Source organism: Urocitellus parryii, chromosome 3 (assembly GCF_045843805.1).
Source record: "Urocitellus parryii isolate mUroPar1 chromosome 3, mUroPar1.hap1, whole genome shotgun sequence".
NCBI lineage: Eukaryota > Metazoa > Chordata > Mammalia > Rodentia > Sciuridae > Urocitellus > Urocitellus parryii.
In genome coordinates this window covers 116,581,814-116,595,117 of record NC_135533.1, presented here as the reverse complement: position 1 = coordinate 116,595,117, position 13,304 = coordinate 116,581,814, and the positions used below count along the sequence as shown (strand labels likewise).

The following is a 13,304-nucleotide window of genomic DNA, read 5'->3' as shown; positions in this document are numbered from 1 at the left end:
ATCTCCTTCACCAGACACCATCAGACATGCAGCAAGGGACACTACCTAGGCTGACAAAGGGAAAAGGCCAAGCATGAGGCCCACCATCAACACCCAGTAGCAGGGAGCCCCTCCAGAGGAGGACAGCAACTTCCACCAGCTGATTCTCTGGACTTCCAGGGCTACTGTCCCTGGGTTGGCCACATGTGAACATGGGCAGCTGTTGTGCTGGGCTTACAAAGTCCTTACTCAAAGCTCTGCCTATGAGTAGCCTCTGGAAGCTTCTAAGCATTCTGCCCCTGCCTCTAGGAAACATCTTGTTCTCCAAGATGCTCTTCCACAAGAGTGGTTCTGTGGTTGTTGCAGCCAGCCTTGTCTCCTTCCAAATCTGGGTCTGAGCTCACCATGGTTCCCTGGCTGGGTTGAGCATGGGCAAGGGGCACATAGCCCATACAGCCATTGTCTGCCCTCTTCTTCTCTTTCCTGCTCCAGCTCCTAGGAGTGGCCACGAGGGACCACTGGACAAAGGCTGGGGGTGGTCAGGGAAGGCTCCTTGGAAGAGGATACATTTTAGAGAAGAGGAGGCAGGATTTACTATTTTCCTCATAAACACACTCAGGTAGCCCCCCTCAAGCACTACTCTATCCCAGTCTGGCCTTGTCTGATCAGACCAGGGCTGGGTAACTACTCAAAGCTGTGCTGGAGCCTGTCACCCAAGATTTTGGAAATGGGGTACAGAGACAGCCAAAAAGGCTGGGCACAGCCAGAGTAGTTCAGGCTCACTTACAGAACAAAGTTATAAAGGAAAAAAGAAGCAAGTCTTCAAGGACACAGTAGGGATCCTGGGAGAACCAGATATGGGAGGGAGAGTCAGAGAGAACAGCCACCCATATAACCATTCTTGAACCCTGAGCATAAACTCTGCTTGTACTTAAGCCAATTGGAGTATTTATTTCTTGCCATCAACTGACCATGCTAAGAAAATTACAAAATATTAATTAAAAAGAAATTAGTAAATATCGCTTTATGAAGGTGTTTCCAGTGTAGCTAGGAGAAATCCCTCATGCATGAGGCCATCACACATCAATAGATATATCATCAACTAAGGACTCCAGCTGAAGAGCCAGGGACAGTGGTGATACATAATGGCATTTGTAAGCTGCTCCACGTGGTTCCCTCTCACCTAGTCTTGTTTTGTATTATATTATTATTATTATTATTCCTCTTAACCATCTTATGATACAGACATTATTCTTCATTTTGACAGAGAAGTTGAGGCTTAGAGAGGTGGAGCCTTGTCCAAGGTCTCCTAGAGACTCCCAGGCAAAGTTAGGATCCTAAATTTTGCACCCATTTAAGCCACATCTGTTCATACCATCAGGCAACTGACACCCATCTTCTAGTTATTATAGCCCAGAATACTTTGCCATCTCCTTTCAAGGTTTATCTCCAATCAAAGCTTATACAAAAAAGCGAAGTACAGAAAGTAGCCAGGAAAATGTAACAGTCTTGCTTGCCTCCAGCTTAGATCAAGCATTTCAGCCTGGACCCTATGCCCCTCTGCTTGGACACAGTGACGCAATGAGCCAAAGGCATCATCTGCGTCAGAGCCTGTGCTCATGCTCACATGTTCACATGTAGGTTAACATTTAGATGGCAACAACACATGAGCCTTTTCAATCCAATGACTATAAAGGAGAGTGCTATTATGCCTCTAAGTTACAAAGGAAGCAATTAGTAATCAAGGTAATTGCCCTGGCAGGAAAATGATGCTTAATCTACCATAATGGTAAGAAGGTAACAAATATAGGCAATGACTTTTGTTATTCTCTGACCTCTTCATAAGAACATAGCCACCCCCTGATTAAAAAAAAAAAAAAAAAAAAAAACATGTTTCACAATGACTCTTTTTTCCTACTGAAATAAGGGAGCTAACACTGGGTTGGCTCTTGAATCTGGCTGGCAGACCAAGATTCTATGAGGAAGGGCCAGGTCAGAACAAATGCTGCCTGTCATCCTCACTGTGAAAATCCAACTCAGTTTCTTTGAGAATTGAACATCAGTCTCCTCTGAATTTCTGCACATCCATTCAAGCTCACTGGTGACCCATTTACCTTGAGCCTCTTTCATCCAGCACTGATTTATATGGGTCCCTTGGGGGTAAGCTGCAGCCATCTGTATGGGTCACAGGGTCACAGCTAAATCCAAACTGTGTGCACTTCCTACAGGACAAAATACCCTCACGTTTCTAGGCTACTTTCTGGTGGCTCTTCCCTTTGCTAATGTGGATTCCTGAGAGCTACTATTCCTGTGTCCTTGTCAGCAACTCCTCCCACTCAGACCCCCTCCCTTTCCAAGCAGGGCCCCACCAAAGCCAAGTCCTACTTCTCTGGGAAGGGCCAGGTGCTTTTCCCAGGTGAGGGCTGTTAACTTCCTCTTCAGTGTCACGAGACTCCACACAGTCCATCTTCTTTTCTGGAAGAGTGTGTATGTATCCCCTACATTCCCTTTTCTACTTCCCTCACACTCTCTAGGACATAGGAAGAGAACTGGCTCTTTTAACTCAACTTCCTTCTAATCCAGTGTTAATTTTGTAGCTATGAGTATAGTACTTTTGTTATATTTTTTCTTTTTTAAAAAGGGAATACTTATCCTTTAAAAACACATCCAGAAATATGGATAAATAGAATGATCTGAGGTCTGCAACTGGCTTCAAAATGATACAGGGTTAAGGAAGAAGGGAGAGGCTTAGATAAGGCTGGCTGTGAATTTATTAACTGTGGCATCTGAGTAAAATGTATATGTGGGTCCTGAGACTCTTCTGTTTACACTTCAGTTTACATCTTAAATTTTCCATAACAACAACTACAACAAAAATTTTTGTTTTGTTTTTTGTTTTTAAATTCCATCCCAGGTGTTTTGCAGCATCCTTTCACTGACTCGTCTACCAAGCCTTACCTGCATCTCTTTCAAATGACATGTTTACTGAGTGACAACTGCATGGAAGATGCTGCTAAAGCCACAAAGTAAGAGTCATCTAGCCCTTCCCTGCAGAGTTCTGTCCTCTATTTTGACAAAATCCCTTAAATTTTCACTTATCAAACTGGACACTGGTTATTCTCTCTCCAAAAACCAGGATGGGCAGTCAGGGACTCCCCCCTCCCTCCTCCTTGGCCATATGGAATGGCCTGTCCTGGCATCATGGATAGGAAGCATTAGCTCCATTGTTCCTCCCTCAGCCTTATTGGATAATATGGTCCAGGCATGAGTAGGGCACAGATAAGTTTGAGAGGGAGACAGGTTGACCTATTGGCATGTTGGGGGGTTGGTAAAAACTCTATGAACTTTGCTAAATCAGTTTATTTTTTTCAAAAAGTTGTGTGACATTCTCTGGAAAGTCTGAATTCACAGCTGTGATGGGGAGGGGACTACCCACCTGTAGCTATTGACCCATCAAATGAGCAATGGCTGCTCTTCAAGATACCATTCTATGTTCATTTGGAGACTACCACATAAACAGAAGCCAATCCTTTCAGTGTGTGGTGAGTGCCCTTCATGACTATTGGTTTCAATAACCATTAATTCAAGGCAGGGCGCGGTGGTGCATGCCTATAATCCCAGCAGCTTGGAGGGGGAGGCAGGAGGATCACCAGTTCAAAGCCAGCCTCAGCAATTTAGCAAGGCTTACTAAAAAGCTCAGCGAGACCCTATTTCTAATAAAATACAAAATAGGGCTGGGGGTGTGGCCTAGTGGTGGAGTGCCCCTGAGTTCAATCCCTGGTACCCATCCCCCCCAAAAAAACCCCATTAATTCAAACCTGTGTTTGTACTCTTGGTTCAGGAGAGCACCTTGAAAAGGAAGTTTCAGCAGAGTAATGAATAACAAAAGACATAATCCCACACACACCTCTCTCTCTCTCTCCTTTTTTTTTTTTTTTTTTTTTTTGTACTAAGGATTGAACCCAGGGGTGCTGTTCTACCACTGAGCTATACCTCCAGCCCTAAGTTGACCAAGCTGACCTCAAATTTGTGACCTTCTTATCTCAGCCTTCTGAGTAGCTAGGATTACAGGTGTACCCCACCACATCTGGCTACAATCCCTTCTTTTAAAGAGAGAGAGAGAGAGAGAGAGAGAGAGAGAGAGAGAGAGAGAGAGGAGCTGTACCTAGATCAGAAGACCAGATTGAAGAACTTGAGCACAAACATTCTCAATGAACAATATAGACCTACATCACCCTTCTGTCTCCTTGGATCCAGCACAATAATTTAATACATGGGAGTAAAGCAGAATCAAACCCCATTCCATGGAAAATATGGAATTTGGAAATTGGGGAAGCAAGTGAGTATAAATAATCAATTGGACCAACTGTTTCTCAAAGTGAGATCCATGAGGGACTGGCGTGAGCTCTACAATGAATGTTTATATATATATGGGGATTCCTGGGTTAGGAATAAAGCTCAGTGATAGGGTACTTGCCTAACATGCACAAGGCTCTGGGGTAGAACCCCAACACCACAAAAGCAAACAACAATGAAAAACAAAACAAAACAGGGGTTCCTGAATACCATTTTACCATCATATTAGTGGTTCTCCCCTGAGAATTTACAACATTAATGTGCACCAGGGCTTCCTACCCACCAAAGTCAGAAGTTATTCAGGATTTTTTGGTTATTTGTTAAACCCATGACAATAAATGTTTTTATTGATTTAATGAGTTCACAAAAGACCTCTTTTATTCTGACCAGCTAAGAGGGTGGTGTTTGGAGGGCTAATAACTTGACTGTGGCTACATTTCCCGTGATCCCAAGAAAAAAAGCACATGCTTCTCCCAACCCTACTTCTTAGGGAAGGAAGAAGGAGGCAGTGGCCACAGAAGAGCCCACTACAGGTGGGTACCTGCTAGCATGCTCCAAATACTGAGAAATGACTACCCAACGAGTGAGAAACATTGGGTTTCAGGAAGCCATTCCTTCAAATGGGAAGACAGGACTTTTGAATGGTCCAAGGCCACTTGGCATCCTCAGGCACTCAGATGGCAGGAATCCTGCGAGCTGTAAACAGAGCCAGAACAATTCTACACTCAGGGGAATTACCTTCACCCCTGAGATGACCATGGCCAACAAGGACAGAAGAAAAGTCTTGAGTCTTTTAGAGAATTTTCATTCTGGAGAACAGGATGGCAGGCTGCCCAGATATTCTTTAGGTTTAACCCCCCAAGGGCCACCAGCCGCCCAAGCTCCCTTCACCTCTGCTCAGTTGCCTAACTTGGTTGTTTTTTGGTTAGAATCTGGGCCGCCTGGGAGAGCTCTAGAAGCTGGGCTGTGATATCAGAATAGGGATATGACATCAACGTAGGGGTAGACCAGCCTGGGAGAGAAGTCCCTGAGTAACTGGATTAGATGCCCTGGAAGTGAAGGCCCAAGACAGAGAGATGGCCAGGTCTGTATCCATTTCTTAGTCTCCCAGAGCTTCTGTGGAGATGGACTGAAGATCAGAAAATGATGCACAAACACTGAGCAGTATGCTGTATGTTGCAAGCCAGCCAAACTGGCGCTTCCCTAGATGTTCATTTAGGAGCAAAGTAAATTAAGAGGCCATCTTCTAGCGCCCCCCTGTGTCTAATGAAAGGATACTCTTCTCACTAGGAGCTTTTTCTGTGAACCGGATGTATGGAAGGACTAGAGTAGACCAGATATCAAAGTCCTCCAGGATAGGGTTAAATATAGGTAGATAAAATGCAGGATGTCCATTACATTTGAACTTCAGATACACAAAAAATAAATTTTATTATAAGACTATCCCACTTGGAACACGTTTATATTAAAACACTGTTTCTTCTGTTCTCAAGTTCAAATTAAACTGATTGACGTGCATTTTTATTCTCCTTGGTAAAATAATATAGATGCTTGCCAACATTTAGTATTATCACTATTTTTAAGTTCGAATATGTATATAGTGATGTCTCATGGTGACCTTACTTTTCATTTCCCAAATAGCTAATAATAACACCTTTTCATGTTTTTTTGCTTATTTTACAGATTGTTTTATTTTTATTGTTTTTTTAAGAAAGATGGTTGGAGGGAATGTCTTTTTTTTAATATTTTTTTTTTTTTAGTTTTTGGCAGACACAACATCTTTGTTTGTATGTGGTGCTGAGGATCAAACCCGGGCCGCACGCATGCCAGGCGAGCGTGCTACCCCTTGAGCCACATCCCCAGCCCTACAAATTGTTTTAAACTGGTGCATTTTTCCAGTTCTCTATATAGTCTATATACTAGTCCTTTATCAGATTATGTGGCTTATAAATATTTTCTCCCAGTCTGTAGTTTATCATTCCATCCTCTTTAATAGGGACTTTAGCAGTGTAAAAGTTTTCATGTTTTTTTTCTTTTATGGAGATTTTCATATTATATCTAGGAACTCTTCACCTAGCCATAGATCCCAAAGATGTTTTATATTTTCTTTAAAAATTTTTATCACTTAAATACATGATCCACTTTAAATTAACTTTTATGTACTGTGTAGTGGTTAGGTTGAAGCCCCTTCCCCTATGAATGTTGAATTACTCTAGCACTGTATGTTAATTGAATTGCTTTTATACCTTTATTAAAAGTCAATTGGAATGAAACTAAACTCAAAGTGGATCAAGGACCTGGGAATTAGACCAGAGACCCTATGCCTAATAGAAGAATCTTCATCACTGGGATTAGGCCCCAACTTCCTTAACAAGACTCCTAAAGCGCAAGAAATAAAATCAAGAATCAATATGAAAGGGTAAAGTTTCTTTATGAGACTTTTTTTTTTTAAGAGAGAGTGAGAGAGGAGAGACAGAGAGAGAGAGACAGAGAATTTTTAATATTTATTTTTTAGTTCTTGGTGGACACAACATCTTTGTTGGTATGTGGTGCTGAGGATTGAACCCGGGCCACACGCATGACAGGCGAGCGTGCTACTGCTTGAGCCACATCCCCAGCCCGAAAGGGTAAAGTTTCTAAGCTGCAAAGCCTGAGTTAAAAAGTAAAGGACTAGGTATTGTAAAGTTTCTGAACTGCACACAGAACCTGAAATTCCTGAGGCAGTTAAGACAATGCCCTGTACTGACCACTTAGTTGTTTAATAACCTAGGACCCTGTGCAGTTTGGCACGTAGGCATTCAGGGCCCAAACCAATCAGTTTGAATGTATCCCCTCCTTAGGAATGACCTATCACTCCAGCCCGACCTGTTCCCACCAATGAATGTGCTAATCATGTATGAGAGTTGTTGTTCAATTTTCCCGCGCCTCATGATGATTTGTTCTGATGTATGCAAAGCCCCTGCCCTCCCCAAAAAGTGTACTTAAGCACTGCTTAACCTCTGCTCTGGGCTCTGGGCTGCTCTCCCTTCTTGAGTGAGCACGGAGCCCCAGCATGCTGGATTCTCAATAAATCCCCTTTTGCTGATTGCATGAGCCAGTCTCTTGGTGGTCTCTTCCTCCGACGTTCGCCGGACCCTTACAAATAAACGGGATGGATTCAAACTAAAAAGTTTCTTCTCAGCAAAAGAAACAATCAATGAAGTGAAGAGAGAGCCTACATTTTGGGAGCAAATTTTTGCCACATGCATGTCAGAGCACTAATCTCCAGGATATATAAAGAATTCAAAAACTCAACACAAAAAAACAAACAACTCAATCAATAAATGGGCTAAGGAAATGAACATACACTTCTCAGAAGAAATATAATCGATCAATAAATATATTAAAAAATGCCTCATGCTCCAGTAATCAGAAAAATGCAAATCAAAACTACTCTAAGATTTCATCTCAATTCCAGTCAGAATGGCAGCACTGCTATTAAGAATACAAACAAGAGAATACAGTAAGATGGTGGAGTAGAGGAGAACTCGTTACTGGCAAGACTCTGAGTGGTCAGACACTCCCCCTCATAGGAGCCCCCATCCACAAATTTAAGCTTCATGGAGCCTGTGGTAGGATTTTAAACAGCGGTTGGTTACAAACGCAGTCCAGAACGCAAGAAAATTCGAGTTGCTCCGGGCGTGGAACCCAGCCAGCAGCGCAGCACCCAGGAACCTGCTGTAGAGGGGCAGAGCTGAGCGCCACAGAGTTCTGGCAGCTTACAGACACAGAGTTTCAGATCCTTTGGAAATAGAGTGCACCAGACTGTGACCCGCGACTCTGCAGGGCACCAGACTGAGGACTGAAGTCTGGACTTAGTGGAGAAACAGCGCAGTTCCCTCCTCCTACTGGACACCCCCGCGCAGAAATGGGTGGTCGCCGTCTTGGAAAATCTACCTCATCAGCTTTGGGCAGTTGTAACAGCAGCGAGATTGGCGTTGGAACAGGTGTGTGAGTCCCAGCCACCCCTCTACCCAGCTGTGATAACCCAAAACCTTTCTCGCCAGCTCTCAGTGGGCGTGGCTATCTGAGGGAATAGACAGGACAGGTTGCCGGTCTCTAACTCCCCCTCTCCACAGCTGTGATGACTTGGAGACTACCCAACACAGAGGTAGCGCTCAGTTGATCAGGAGGGCTGGGCGGCCAGGGTGTGGCAAGCCCAGAGTGAACCCAGGGCTGTGGAGAAGAGTCCCAGTAATTGGGGCCTGGTGGGCAGGAGAAGTGAGGGAGACAGAGACCGAGAGCAACCCAAAGAGACCTGGATTGGAAAGGCACCTGGCAGGGGAGGGAGAGCCAACTCAGGGTGGGGGATTACTTCCCCCACCCTGAGGTCAGTGACTCAACCTGGAATGCACAATGCCACCTACTGGAAGAGAAGAAAATACAATTCTAAGAGTGCATTTTTTCTTTCTTTTTCCCTCTTTTCTTTTTTCTTTTTATCTTTTTCTTCTCTCCTTTCCTCTCTCTTTTTTCATTCCTTTTATCCATCTCGTCCCCCTTTTTTCTTTCTTCTTTTCTTTTTACTTCTCTTCTTCCTTCTCTTTTTTTTCCATTTTTATTTTTTTTAATTTTTTATTGGTTGTTCAAAACATTACAAAGCTCTTGACATATCATCTTTCATACATTTGATTCAAGTGAGTTATGAACTCCCATTTTTACCCCAAATACAAATTGCAGACTCACATCACTTACGCATTCACAATTTTTACATAATGCCATATTAGTGACTGTTGTATTCTGCTGCCTTTCCTATCCCCTACTATCCCCCCTCCCCTCCCCTCCCATCTTCCCTCTCTACTTCATCTGCTGTTGTTCAATTCTCTCCCTTGTTTCCCCCCTCCCATTTCCCCTCACAACCTCTTATATGTAATTTTGTGTTACATTGAGGGTCTCCTACCATTTCCATATGCTTTCCCTTCTCTCTCCCTTTCTCTCCGCCTACTCGTCTCTGTTTAATGTTAATCTTTTCCTCATGCTCTTCCTCCCTGTTCTGTTCTTAGTTGCTCTCTTTATATCAAAGAAGACATTTGGCATTTGTTTTTTAAGGATTGGCTAGCTTCGCTTAGCATAATCTGTTCAAATGCCATCCATTTCCCTGCAAATTCTATGATTTTGTCATTTCTTAGTGCTGTGTAATACTCCATTGTGTATAGATGCCACATTTTTTTATCCATTCATCTATTGAAGGGCATCTAGGTTGGTTCCACAGTCTAGCTATTGTGAATTGTGCCGCTATGATCATTGATGTGACAGTATCCCTATAGTACACTCTTTTAAGATCCTCAGGGAATAGTCTGAGAAGGGCAATAGCTGGGTCAAATGGTGGATCCATTCCCAGCTTTCCCAGGAATCTCCATACTGCTTTCCAAATTGGCCTCACCAATTTGCAGTCCCACCAGCAGTGTACAAGTGTACCCTTTTCCCCACATCCTCGCCAACACTTATTGTTGTTTGACTTCATAATGGCTGCCACTCTTACTGGAGTGAGATGGTATCTTAGGGTGGTTTTAATTTGCATTTCTCTGACTGCTAGAGATGGTGAGCATTTTTTCATGTACTTGTTGATTGATTGTATGTCCTCCTCTGTGAAGTGTCTGTTCAGGTCCTTGGCCCATTTGTTGATTGGGTTATTTGTTATCTTATTGTTTAATTTTTTGAGTTCTTTGTATATTCTGGATATTAGGGCTCTATCTGAAGTGTGAGGGGTAAAAATTTGTTCCCAGGATGTAGGCTCTCTATTTACCTCTTTTATTGTTTCTCTTGCTGAGGAAAAACTTTTTAGTTTAAGTAAGTCCCATTTGTTGATTCTTGTTATTAACTCTTGGGCTATGGGCGTCCTATTAAGGAATCTGGAGCCCGACCCACAGTATGTAGATCGTAGCCAACTTTTTCTTCTATCAGACGCAGTGTCTCTGATTTGATATCTAGCTCCTTGATCCATTTCGAGTTAACTTTTGTGCATGGCGAGAGAAAGGGATTCAATTTCATTTTGTTGCATATGGATTTCCAATTTTCCCAGCACCATTTGTTGAAGATGCTATCCTTCCTCCATTGTATGCTTTTAGCCCCTTTATCAAATATAAGAAAGTTGTACTTTTGTGGATTGGTTTCTGTGTCCTCTATTCTGTACCATTGGTCCACCCGCCCGTTTTGGTTACAGTACCATGCTGTTTTTGTTACTATTGCTTTGTAGTACAGTTTGAACTCTGGTATCGCTATACTGCCTGATTCACACTTCCTGCTTAGAATTGCTTTTGCTATTCTGGGTCTTTTGTTTTTCCATATGAATTTCATGATTGCTTTATCTATTTCTACAAGAAATGCTGTTGGGATTTTGATTGGCATTGCATTAAACCTGTAGAGAACTTTGGGTAATATTGCCATTTTGATGATATTAGTTCTGCCTATCCATGAACAGGGTACATTTTTCCATCTTCTAAGATCTTCTTCTATCTCTCTCTTTAGGGTTCTGTAGTTTTCATTATATAAATCTTTCACCTCTTTTGTTAGGTTGATTCCAACGTATTTTATTTTCTTTGAGGACATTGTGAATGGAGTGGTTTTCCTCATTTCCATTTCAGAAGTTTTGTTGCTGATATACAGGAATGCCTTTGATTTATACGTGTTGATTTTATATCCTGCCACTTTGATGAATTCATTTATTAGCTCTAATAGTTTCTTTGTAGACCCTTTTGGGTCTGTTAAATATATTATCATGTCATCCGCAAATAGCGATAATTTAAGGTCTTCTTTTCCTATTTTTATGCCTTTAATTTCTTTTGTCTGACTAATTGCTCTGGCTAGTATTTCAAGAACTAAATTGAATAGAAGTGGTGATAGAGGGCATCCCTGTCTTGTTCCAGATTTTAGAGGGAATGCCTTCAGTTTTTCTCCATTTAGGATGATGCTAGCCTGAGGTTTAGCATATATAGCTATTACCATGTTGAGGTAAGTTCCTGTTATCCCTAGTTTTTCTAGTGTTTTGAACATAAAGGGATGCTGTATTTTGTCGAATGCTTTTTCTGCATCTATCGAGATGATCATGTGGTTGTTGTCTTTAAGTCTATTGATGTGGTGGATTACATTTATTGATTTCCATATATTGAACCAGCCTTGCATCCCAGGGATGAATTCTACTTGATCATGATGCACAATTTTTTTGATATGCTTTTGTATTCGATTCGCCAGGATTTTATTGAGAATTTTTGCATCCAAGTTCATTAGAGATATTGGTCTGTAGTTTTCTTTTCTTTGAGGTGTCTTTGTCTGGTTTCGGGATCAGGGTGATGTTGGTCTCGTAGAATGAATTTGGAAGAACTCCTTCTTTTTCTATTTCTTGAAATAGCTTGAAAAGTATTGGTATTAATTCTTCTTTGAAGGTTTTGTAGAACTCCGCTGTATACCCATCCAGTCCAGGACTTTTTTTGGTTGGTAGTCTTTTGATGGCTTCTTCTATTTCTTCTTTTGTTATTGGTCTGTTTAGATTGTGTGTGTCTTCCTGACTCAATCTGGGCAGATCGTATGACTTAAGAAATTTATCGATATCTTCATTATCTTCTATTTTATTGGAATATAGGGTTTCAAAATACTTTCTAATTATCTTCTGTATTTCTGTAGTGTCTGTTGTGATATTGCCTTTTTCATCTCGTATGTTAGTAATTTGAGTTCTCTCTCTTCTTCTCTTCGTTAGCATGGCTAAGGGCCTGTCGATCTTATTTATTTTTTCAAAGAACCAACTTTTAGTTTTGTCAATTTTTTCAATAGTTTCTTTTGTTTCAATTTCATTGATTTCCACTCTGATTTTAATTATTTCTTGCCTTCTGCTCTTTTTGTTTTGCTCTTCCTTTTCTAGGGCTTTGAGATGAAGTGTGAGCTCATTTATTTGTTGTTTTTTTCTTTTTTTGAGGAATGACCTCCAGGCGATGAATTTCCCTCTTAAAACTGCTTTCAATGTGTCCTATATATTCTGATATGTTGTGTCTGTATTTTCATTTATCTCTAAGAATTTTTTGATTTCCTCCTTTATGTCTTCTGTAACCCATTGATCATTCAGTAACATATTGTTCATTTTCCATGTGATGTAGGATTTTTCCTTCCTTCTTTTATCATTGATTTCCAGTTTCATTCCATTATGATCAGATATGGTGCATGGTATTATCTCCATGCCTTTATATTTACTGAGGGTTGCCCTATGGCATAATATATGGTCTATCTTTGAGTAGGATCCATGTGCTGCTGAGAAGAACGTGTATCCACTTGATGATGGTTGATATATTCTATATATGTCGGTTAAGTCTAGGTGATTGAGTTATTGAGTTTTATAGTTTCTTTGTTCAGCTTTTGTCTAGAGGATCTGTCCAATGGCAAGAGCGGTGTGTTGAAGTCCCCCATAATTATTGTGTTGTGGTCTATTTGACTCTTGAACTTGAGGAGAGTTTGTTTTATGAACGTTGCAGCACCATTGTTTGGTGTATACAAATTGATAATTGTTATGTCTTGATGGTGGATGGTTCCTTTTAACAGTACATAGTGTCTTTCTTTATCCCTTTTGATTAACTTAGGCTTGAAGTTGATTTTATTCGATATGAGGATGGTCACTCCTGCTTGCTTCCGAGGTCCATGAGTGGTATGATTTTTCCCAACCTTTCACCTTCAGCCTGTGTATGTCTTTTCCTATCATATGAGTCTCCTGAAGGCAGCATATTGTTGGATTTGTTTTTTTAATCCAGGTGACTAGCCTATGTCTCTTGATTGGTGAGTTTAGGCCATTAACATTTAAGGTTACAATTGAAATTTGGTTTGTACTTCCAGTCATGTTTATTTATTTATTTATTTTAGTTTGGCTAGTTTTTCCTCTTTGGTTATTTTTCTCCCCCTTTACTGAGATACCTCCCACTGTTAGTTTTGGGCACTATTTTTCACTTCCTCTT

General features: G+C 41.3%; 1 protein-coding gene across 3 annotated transcripts in view; it reads right to left on the bottom strand.

Annotated features, from left to right (window-relative positions):
- Positions 1-13,304, bottom strand: part of Osbp2 (oxysterol binding protein 2) — a 182,865-nt gene that overhangs the window by 116,208 nt on the left and 53,353 nt on the right. The gene's annotated exons all lie outside the window — the stretch shown is intronic.